The sequence below is a fragment of the Lygodium microphyllum genome, chromosome 11 (assembly GCF_053477565.2).
Source record: "Lygodium microphyllum isolate KBCC chromosome 11, Lygodium_microphyllum_v1.1.10, whole genome shotgun sequence".
Taxonomy (NCBI): domain Eukaryota; kingdom Viridiplantae; phylum Streptophyta; class Polypodiopsida; order Schizaeales; family Lygodiaceae; genus Lygodium; species Lygodium microphyllum.
Genome location: NC_141145.1, coordinates 82173187 through 82183531, shown reverse-complemented (window position 1 = coordinate 82183531; position 10345 = coordinate 82173187). Strand labels below are relative to the sequence as shown.

General features: G+C 38.9%; 1 pseudogene; it reads left to right on the top strand.

Annotated features, from left to right (window-relative positions):
* Positions 1-7889: 7889 nt before the first annotated feature.
* LOC148029021 (heme oxygenase 1, chloroplastic pseudogene) lies at positions 7890-8873 on the top strand (annotated as a pseudogene).
* The last annotated feature ends 1472 nt before the right edge of the window (positions 8874-10345 follow it).

Below are 10345 nucleotides of genomic sequence, written 5' to 3'. Positions count from 1 at the left end.
GATATCATCCTTGTTAGACAAAATAGTGATAATATTGTCATATAAAGGATCTTTGATGGTATGAAGAAGTTGAGTAACAATCTGATTTTAGCAACAGGAGCGCCGGCAGCACCAAGTTGATTGATAATGTCTTTAAAAGCCTCGATATGAGAGTGCATAGAAGTACCAACCTTATATTGAAGATTCTTCAAACAAGTTTGGAGATATAAAATTTCGGTGACCAATTTCTTCTCAAACGTTGAGATAAGATACTCCCAAATAGCCTGAGAGGTTTCCAGATGAAAGACATCCAACATAAGTGAGTCAAGAAGTGCAGACAATATATAACGACGAGCCGCTTTGTCACGACGAATCCAATCAGTATGATCAATTTTCCATTGTTCAAATAATGGACCATCAGTAATAAACAATGAAACAACTTATCTTCCTTGTTGTTGCTACGCATCCATAGCTCTGATACCATGTTGAGAGAGAGAGAGAGTACGAGAGAGATACACAAGACATGCTCCCAAAGAATGATTCATATTGATGTAGAGTTAGTATATATAGGTGAGACCCAAGTCAAGTGAGAGATGATATATATATAGTTGTAACAAAGACCTCATAAGCCACACTTAGATGTAGTTAGGAGGATTATGCGGTATGTGAAGGGTACTATTGATTATGGACTGTTTTATGAGCATGGGAAATCATTCAACTTGATAGGTTATACAGATGTTGATTGGGCTAGTTGTCTCTATGACAAGAGGTCAACCAGTGGTTATGCTTTCACTTTGGGAAATAGTATGATCAATTGGAGTAGTAAGAAGCAGCCGATTGTTGATTTATCTAGTACAGAGGCAGAATACAAGGGTGTAGCTTTAGCAGCATGAGAAGTAGTTTGGCTTGTGAAACTGCTACATGACTTGGGTATACAGTTAGACAGGAAAGTCACATTTCATTGTGACAATCTCAATAGTGTGAGGCTAGCTAGCAACCCAGTTTATCATGCTAGATCTAAACTCATAGAAGTTAATTACCATTTTATCAGGGAGATGGTACTTGCTGGAAAGATTGATCTACTCCATGTGAAGACAGAAGAAAGTAGCAGATATCTTTACCAAATCACTTGGTAAAGAGAAGTTTGTGCATTTCAAGGAGCTACTTGGAGTACAATAGTTAGCTTGAGCTTGAGGGGGAGTGTTGAGAATCAAGCTCGTGATCAGTATCACTGACATGACCGACCTTATCTAGACAGCTCTCATCTTAGTTGTCACTCTACATTTGTGTTGTAATAATTGAGTTGATCAGACACAACTACAATTAGTGGTATGGTCAATTAGTGACCTAGTGTGTTTATCAATTATGTGCAATTAGACTTTAGTAAGCATTATGGAATAATGAGAAGAAGAGAACAATGAGAGCTCACTACTCTCTATTACAGCTCCATGTCTTTGTCTCTCTCTCCCTTTGAATCTTGAACACTTCCATTGCTTGGCATACCCCCATCCCTTGGTAGAGGGCCCCACATCGCTTGGTGGTGACTCTCATAAGAACTTTTTCAAAGGATCCCCCATCAATTGGGGGAGGACCTCCCATTACTTGGTACTTTTATATCATTTTTGGTATTGTTTGATACTTTTATTTTTGAATATAAAATATTGTTTGGTACTCTCCATTGCTTGGCATGCCCCCATCCCTTGCCAGGGGGCTCCCATCAGTTGTTAGTGGTGACCCTCATGTCTATCAGAGGGCCCCCATCACTTGGTAGTTTTTGGTATTTTTGGTACTATTTGTTCCTTTTTATTTTTGAATTTCAAATCTTATTTTATACTCCGTGGTACTATTTAGTATATTTTTGCACACTTTATTGCACACATTATAGTGCATTTTACACCCAACTCTTTGTGTATTTTTGATACCTCATGAAACATTTTGGTACTTTTTTGGTGTATTTTGGTACATTGTGATTTACCTTTTGGTGCTTTTTAATAACATTGGTACTATTTGGTACTCTACTGACAACATTTTCATGTTTGTCTTGTGGATGGAATGTCATTCGCTCATGGTCAAGAGTCAAGACGCTCACACCTAGAGTGATTTTCTTAAAATGCTGATATTGCAAAACTAGACGAAGACAGAAGGTTTGCATTGTTTCCCAAACCCCAAGTTGTGAATGGAGGCAATACAATCCGTGTTTTGGGGACTTGTGCTTGTGGGGAGTCTTTAGACTCCAGCTATGTGGTGGGTTCTTTCATGCTAACCTATAGGCACTAGTACCACCCACTATGTTTCATTGCCACTGTCATAACAAATGACACTTGTGTGAAAGTTGGATGCAATCATCAAATCCTGAAAGTGGCCAAGAGTTAGGCACACAAAGGATATATCCAAGAGAATAAGTAACTATTTGCTTCTTTCTCATATTGTCTACCTTTTTCTTTTCCTCTTTTTCTATGGGTCATCTTGCTAAACTTTGTAGATTGCGAGGCTAATATGGTGTATGCAAAAAACCATGCTGTAGAGAAAGACCTAAAGGGCTTGGACACAACTTTGGTAATATCAAGAAAGAGGTGCTTGGGGACCCTAAAGCAAGCAATGATCAGGGTGACACTAAAATGCATGCAAAAATACCCATTGAGCCTGCTCTCTCTGTGAAAAGGAGAAGGGGAAGCTGGAATGAGAGGAGGAGCCAATATGGTTCCTGTCTCTACAAAGCTAAAGGGGGAGCTAGAAGAGAGGAGGATCTCGCTACATTTCCTATCTTTGAAGAGCAAAAGGGGGAGCTGGAGGGAGAAGGCGAGTTCATTATGGTTTCTAAAAATGAGCAGAGACTAGGTGAAGATATTATGTAACTTAGTCACTTTTGAGTTTGGTTATTTCTTTAGTCTCCTGCACATACCTAATTTGTTAACTTATTTTGTAGCCCTAATAACCTAGTGGCTTGAAGAGGAGTTTCCCATGGAAAGTAAGCTTCTAGCTAATGTTCTTGCAACCAATGGTAGATTGATAATCATTGATTTTAATGCGATGCTCTTGAAGGAATCAAAAGGACCTTTTCAATAGGACTAGTTGTTGGATAGGTCCAAACTAGTCCAAGTCAGTGAGGATTATTACTATTTGGTGAGGGCTAGAGCCCAACCATTGCTGTTGTGATTGAGGACCAAAGCAAATGTCATGGTTTTAGTCCCTAATGATATTTGCTATATTTGCTTAAGTGTTATGTTGGATGCAAAATCCAAATATTTGCTATGGTCCCCAATGATATTTGTAGACTTCGTATTGATTAAATCTTATGTTCCTATTTTTGTATGAGCAGATATATTCTCTTAGGAAGATTGTGAAGTGTGACAAAAGAGTTTTTGCCAGATCCCTCATGTTGAAGAGCAACATTGGGAGAAGCCTATGTTATCAAGAGCTTGCAGAAAGTGTGGGAAAAATACTCTTGATTTTATGCCAACAATACCATACTCTTGGAGGACTATCACTACAAGTCTCTAAACAATGAATATAAAAACTATTTAGATGTCCATTCCTACCTACTAGAGGTTGAGCCCCATAGCAGCTCATTATATTTGATGGGTACTATTGAGCCCTGGCTTCAAGAATGGATCAAAGATGCTTTCCCACTAGCCTACAGTAGGAAACGTCCCATGTATGGCATCGAAGATAACTTGTCTCTAGCAATGACAAATTACTTCATTTAGAAAAAGAGTTATTCGTATCAGCCCCTAAAAGGCCAAATATATGAGTTTCTCTAGTTGGTTTAAGATCATTAGTGTGAGATCTCTTCTTTGGTTGAAATCAGCCAAGGTGTTAGTTGCAAATCCCAACTAGCTCTTTAGTTCCTATACACATATGATTATTCTCTCTCTTCATAGTACAAAAAATACTCCTCAATGGCTAACTATAGCATCAGCTTTTCAGAAACATGTCTTCTTAGCTTTTCAAAAATTTGAGTTGAAACTTCTTCGCAATTTGTAATAGAGTTCCATGTTATTCAAAGTGATTGCATCTCAGGGTCATATTTAGTTGTGGAAATGTTTATAGTGAAAAACTCTAGACAATGTGCTTAAGACCATGATGGAAAGATGCAACATATCTCCATCATTAAAAGGGATGGACTATATATTCTTGTTGAATTTCCATGGGGCTATTGACAACTTGTCTTAGTATAGGCTTGTATATCTATTCAAGTTGCCATGCACTTTAGTGAGCATATCATGCATCTCATTTTCACAGACATACCCTATTAATAGACCACCCTGCCCTAATTGATAAAGCTATCCCACAATCATCTAGTAAGGTTAAACCTTCAATATATGATATGCTAGTCTAGCTTTTTTGATCGGGTGATCGGGGATCCCATTTTCTAAGATCTGCACCATATCATCATCCCAGTTAAGATATAAGGTCTACTTTGTAAGTTCCTTTTCACTGGATATTGTGAAAAGGTATCATCCATGATGCCTTTCCTAGAAGGTTCTCCAGTGGTTACATAGGACATGTGATCTACCATATAATGTTGCTTTTCCTTTTGCATTACCAATGAGAAATCAAATCCAAACAAAAGTAGCAACCATTTGGCAAAGCATCTTGTTGTGCAAGGTTTGTTAACTAGATAAAGCAATGCCTAATGATCAATACAGAAGATGAACAATGTGGCCAAAAGATAACATCTTAATTTTTTAACTACAAACACCATTGCCAACCCTTCTCGCTCTATTGTGGAATATTTCATCTCTGCATTAGTGAGCTGCCCGCTACAAAGCTCACTGAGAAATCCATGTTATGTTCACTAGGTTGGCACAACATTGCCTCCATCGCAAATTTTGAAGCCTCAATGTGCACATGGAAAGTGATGGACTAGTCTAGGGCTCTTAAGATAGGAGTTGATGTTAGAGCCTCTTTGAACTATTCATAGGCTTGTTGGCACTCCTCTTTCCATTTGAACACAGCAACTTGTATAGGGATCTAGCAATCAATGCATTGTTCAACACAAATTTTCAATAGTATCTAGTATGACCTAGGAAGCACCGAACTCCCTTGTAGTTTTTCAAAGGTGGAAGATCAATAATCACCTTCACTTTTGAGATGTCCATATCAATTCCATTCCTCCACACCATGTTCCCTAACATATAGTCGTGTCTTACCTAGAATTGGCACTTCAAGGGGCTCAATGAGAGAACGTACTGTCTACATTGTTCTTCAGAGACTATAATCATTTAGGTAGGTTCTATGGTTTCCTTTTCTTTTTAGCATCCAAATCCTTCGTTTGCTTTCTCACTTCCTCCTTCAGCCATCTACACCTTAGGTGGATTGGGAGTTCTCCCTTGGTGCATCGAGTCCTAGGGGGTTTTAGAATCTTAGGATCACTCTATCAGAGCTTATTTTAGAATCATAGTTGAATTCATTGATGCGAGGAGGCATATTTCACGGTGGATTCTGTGCCATAGGGGATTCCGTGAGGTTTTACGGTGGATTCTGTAAACTTTGTTTACCGGGGCTCATACACAAAGTGGATTCTTTGTGTAAGAAGTCAATGGGGATGCCTATCCTTTTCGAGCGTTTCGTTAATTTAGTGTATACGTGGGTGATTCCATAGTGGGTGATTCCGGAAAATACATATTACATTAATAAACGTTTATGAGTTTAGAGTGTGCACTTGTGATAAATTAAGGTTAGGATTGATTTCTAACCAGCTGATTTATTTATGTAGCTGAAGATTGCTAGGTATTTACTTTTGTCGATTTAATTGTATTATTTTACTAACGATTGTGAATGCTTCAATTGATGTGTAGGGATAGCAGCAGTGGCAGAGGAAAGCATTGGAGGATAGCGTGTATTTGAGTTATCACCTATATTTTGATGGGCCCATACCTTAGGCATGGTGCCTATATTTTGTCGTGCCTATTTATTAAGGCATTGGATATTTATTTATTATTTTGTATGCGCATGGGTGCACGATTATGATATTTGTATTTGGACATTGTATTGGGTATGCCTGACTCCTTGGATGCCCGCCCATTAGCTTTATTTCTATTTAGCACTAAACCAAACTCAAAAGCCAAAAGCATGCTATTTCATAATTTGGGCTATTATTTGAGCTTGAAGATGATTAATACATAAAATACATGCTTTGTGGAGTTCTCACACAAGGCATGGGGGGAGATTGCACCCAATTGGTCTCTTGTTCATGTCATGCATGCTTTCTACCTTGAGTTTTTTGCAAAAAGTAGAGTTCTTTTGTTCTTGGGGACCTTCCAACGCTCACTACGCGTGCTTACGGCGTTCTGATCTGTGCAGTAGTGGTATCAGAGCGAAGCTGAGATTGAGAGCTTCCAATCTCTACCCATCTTGCGCGAAGGCGGAGCTCTTGGAACGATCGAGCTCTACAGTCAGTTTCATCGCAAACGGTCGATACGGGTGGATTCCTGGCGGTCAAGAACCTCTATCTACAGCCTTTGATTGCAAAGGACCGGCCCGAGGAAGCGGAGGACCACGTCAATATCTCCTTCATCAAGTCGTTTTTCCACAATACAGTATGCTTTATCTCCATAGCCAAGAGTTTAGAAGCTTTAGCTAAAAGCTTAAAAATCTTATTATAAAGCTTAAGCTCCTAAAAATCGACGACTTTTGAACGGGCGGCACATCAACGTGATTTTTGGCGCAGAAAAATGGCACCCCCCCTCAAAATCGTCGATCGATCAACTTCAAGCTTAGTCATCTAAGCTATAAGTCATAAATCTTCCTAATCATTCAAGTTTTCTAATTGTGATTACTGCAAGTCACGAAGGTCAATCAAGTTCTCAGAAGTCAAAACTGACTTATTCCAATAACTCCCATAAGGACTCTTCCTGCCCAGAAGCACAAAACTGCAAAATTGTTCCCTGGAAGAACTATGTTCCCACACGCAGACTTGCTGAACCAGTTTTAGCACACGCAGAAGGTCATACGCAGTTTCAAAGAAGACTATAAATCCCGCAACCACAAAATTCAAAGACCGTGAAAGCCAAAAAAAAATCTATAAGCCTTGTATACCCGACTTTGAGCTATGCTCATCCCGCTAATTGGATTTTGAGAGTGTGAGGTCTTTTGGATTTTTACAGGATGACGGAACAAAATATGGATGATTTAATGGCTGAAGGCGATCTTCTCGAACCTACGATGGAACAAAAATTGGATTTAATTATGATGTAGCTTGATGAAGAACGAAGAGCCCGACAAGCTTTGCAAGTTCAATTGGCCAATTTGCAACGATCGACCACCGATAAAGAAGGACCACAACCCGAAGATCTTATCTGACGTACCATCGATGCAACGCTCGAAGCTCAATCCATCCGCAAAGAAACAAAGATAAGTAAAAGAAATTTCAAATTCTGTACTTTCAATGGAACTCGAGATGGAAAGACTGTACTTGTATTCATTAGTCAGTTTGATGATTACTTTCATGAAGAGACATACGCTGAAAAAAATTGAACAAAGCATCAGAAGATCAATAGAATAATGGCTCTATTCAGCATCAAGTCCTTAAAAGCATTGCTAGTTGGGCTTCCGAAGAAAGGGATATCCAAGATCTCATGGAAAACACTAGTGAGCATTCACAAGCCGAATTTTTGGAGCTATTGTGCGCGTATGCAACCAAAATCAACATCACTAATTCGACTTGTGCAGGGTTGAACCCCATTGCAATAATGGGGTTGTGTCTCACTTTAATCTTTTTATCCTCTCATGTAGGTCATAATGGGGTATGCCATCATCCTGCAAATTATGAAACCTGCGAAAGGCCCAATGGTGATTCGTAGATAGTCAAGGAAGACCTCAAAGATATAATTTATGATCTGAAAGTGTATTCTATTGCATTGAAAAAATCCTCAAGGCTAGTGGGCCAGTTTCTCATCATAGTGGCTATGGCTATGGTTTGGGAGAATGGATTTGCAGGTAGCGCAAGTAACAACATCGTCACAAAGCCAAACCCCAATGCCATTGAAGGCAACTTGTCAAATGAGCAAAGCTGTATAGTCCACCAGCAGGCGCAAGGCCATAAGAGAAAATTAGAGAAAGAAGCAAAAAAGGACGACAAGCCCCTAGCCAAATGGCAACCGTTTGTTGAAGGCTACATCAAATTTCTTGTTAATAGTAAGGCTATATATGATACGATGGAAAGTGTCGTGAATAAAGCTCCGTATAAAATCTATGTAGAATTCAGAAACTTTGGTTTGGAAAGGTCTGCTTGAAAGACCTGGAATGGTTTAAAAGTCAAGGCTATGATATTCCTAAACCTGGTGAAGCTAGACTGTCTTATTCAACTTATCTGGATGAACTTACTAAAAAGGATCCTCTTGCTTTTATTTGTCACTTCTACAATGTGTACTTTGCACATTCAGCAGATCAGGGGGACGGAAGATAGGAAGGTAGGTTTCTGATAAGATACTTGGAGGTGATGAGCTGAAACTCTATAAGTATGATGGTGATCTCAAGGAAATCTTGGCTACTGTAAAGGAGAAACTAAACAAAGTAGCTGAGGGGGCTGAAGAAGAGAACAGAAAAACCATTATCTTGAAGAGACAAAAAAGTCTTTCAAGAATTCAGGCAAACTCCTACGATTAAAGAATGTGATATCAAGCCATGTATTCCAGCAAGTCCCAAAGCCATCAGAAGAGAAATGTATTCATCTTGTATGCCCAAAGAAATGTAAGGACCTCATAAGGCCAAATGGAACTCCAAAATCTATGTATCCCAAGATCTATGTAATGGTTCAACAAGTCATGTCAAGTCACGGCAATAATGTACCTATTTGTAACCATCTCAAACTCACTGAGAAAAAGAACCTCACAAAGAATACTAGAGCACAAGATAATGAAAAAAAAGTCAAAGATGAAGAGCATGAATAAAAGACCAAGAAGATCAAGGACATCACCAAAGGATGCCAAAGAAGCAAAAGAAAAATGAAGAAGATAAAGAAATTTCTGCTGCTAACATCAAAGAATTTTCCTTAGTGGATCATGTTTTTCCCATTGTGGATCTCAATTTCCCATACTGGTTCTTGTTTCCCATAGTGGATGTTTTTTAAAAAAAACATTTACTAAAATTTAAAGTTCCAAGACTTAACTTGACTAAGGTGCCAAAGAGCTAGTCTCCAAGGCCATGTCATCATGTAGGGGGGGCAAAAGCCAGCAAGGGTAGAGACTCATCATTTGAGGGGGGTGTTGAGAATAGCAAATGATGCTTGCCCATAAGTGGATTTGTATGGGAGATATGAAAAAGATGTATGCTCTAGAAGCTTTAGGAAGAGATGTCCAAAATCCCATAAGCACAGAGAGGAAGAGTGGTACTATCCAAAAGCTATATATACATGTACTTGACACTCATTTCAATGATATAGTACTATCATTTTGTGTCACTCAAGATTTTGTTTATGATTCCAAGTTAATCTATCTTGGAACCTAATTCACTTGAGTTAAAATTCTTTATATCAATCATATTTTATATTTATAACCTCTGTCCATAGCTAGCATAGCTCTAGATTTGTGTTTCTCAACAATCCCTTGGTGCATGGACTTTAGCCCCCTCATTGAAGGTGCTTGCCTTTTCCACAACCCTCTTGTAATCATCCTCATTGACCAAGAATAGCAAGTCAACAATTACAAGCATATGCATCCAATCTCGCTCATCCTCTAGATAGGGAATATATTTGGTTAATGAACCATAGTTGGGACTACTCTATGATTCTTCCTTGAGAATGTCTAAGACGGCATCTAGGTTGACCTGTGAGGTCTTTCAAGTGTCCATCTAATTACTTTTTTTCTATTTCCAAATAATATTATTCCAATACCCTACTCTAATACACGAGCACTTCACACCCATGGTCTTTCTAATAAGATGTTATAGTCCACTCCTATCATCACAATGAAATTTATTGAAAACTGTACTCGAGATATCTTGATTGGCCAATTCTTTAGTACTCCAAATGGGAAGACCTTCATACTGTTGGCCAAGGTCACACTAGCAGTTTCAACAAGTGGACTTCCTCATACTTGTAGCACTGTATGGACACTCACTCCTGCCCGAGTGTCTACAATGGCCCTTTTGTGTCGTGTCTCCAAATGCTATCACAAGTAGGATGGCATGCATCTTGATCCCTTTCCACTGGAGATGGCATCACACTCGATATGTGAGTATCATTATCTACTTTTTTTGGTGGCTCAGTTCACTTTTTCCTCTCAACCCATGCCTTTAAATTTTTCCGCAACCTATGATTCTACCTCATCAATTTCCCTAACGGCAATGATAGTTATGCTGACACAAGAGCCACTAGTAATCTCCCATCAACCTCATTGGTCACATATCATCTAGGTGGTTGGGT